This window comes from Urocampus carinirostris, chromosome 17, assembly GCF_059441175.1.
Source record: "Urocampus carinirostris isolate Australia breed hairy pipefish chromosome 17, RoL_Ucar_1.0, whole genome shotgun sequence".
Lineage (NCBI taxonomy): Eukaryota > Metazoa > Chordata > Actinopteri > Syngnathiformes > Syngnathidae > Urocampus > Urocampus carinirostris.
Window position 1 is genome coordinate 2659303 of NC_142365.1, and position 1012 is coordinate 2660314.

Here is a 1012-nt window from a genome sequence, read left to right on the forward strand (position 1 = left end):
GGAAGTCACACGTGCGCTTTGTTTTTCTTTTCTTCCGCACGCTGAAGATCAAGAGATCCATCTTAATCTTTATCGCTGCACTTTTTTATCTACCTTTGTAAATGTAAGGTCACTACCCTTTAGTATCATAGGATAATAGCCTCTTGATCGTATTTGCTCTTTTCTGAATCTTGAAATACAGTGGAACCTCGGTTCTCGACTATAATCCGTTCTAGAACCCTGTTCGAAAACCGATTTGTTCGATCACCGAAATCATTTTTCCCCATTAAAAATAATGTAATTCGCTTTAATCTGTTCCAACACCCTGAATGTTTACCTTGAATGTTTAACGTAAACATAAAGCTAACCCAGGCTAATCGTACGTTCGCGTTATCGTAATCTTACGTACGAAAGATTACGCTAACATGAACGTGTAAAAATAAAAAAAATCAGGGTTGTTTACAAGTCATTTGGCACCCGGGTCTCCACAACAAGTGGTGAGCGGTTCATTGGAAAGGGGGCTCCGTTCCAACACCCTGAATGTTTACCTTGAATGTTTAACGTAAACATGAAGCTAACCCAGGCTAATCGTACGTTCGCGTTATCGTTATCTTCCGTACGAAAGATTACGCTAACATGAACGTGTAAAAACGCGTTAAAGGGACAGTGTGTACCACTAGATCAGGGGTGTCAAACTCATTTGAACTCGGGGGCCACTTGATAGAACAAACGTTCTGTCAGGGGCCGGACTAGTAGATTAAAGAGAAAGAAAAAGAGAGATAAAGAAATAAGAGAAAGAGGGAGTGAAAAGGAGAGAGGGCGGGACAAAGAAAGAAAAAGAGAGAGAGGGAGAGAGCGTGAGAAACAAAAGATAAAAAGTCATGAGAGATGGGGAAAAGAAAGGGAGAGGAAGAAAGAAATCCAAAAAGAAATAGTAAGACAGAGAGAAAGGAGAAAAGAAAGCGCGAAGGGGATGAAGAGAAAAAGAGAGACACAGAGAGTGAAAGAGACAGAGTGGGAGAAAAGGGGAAAG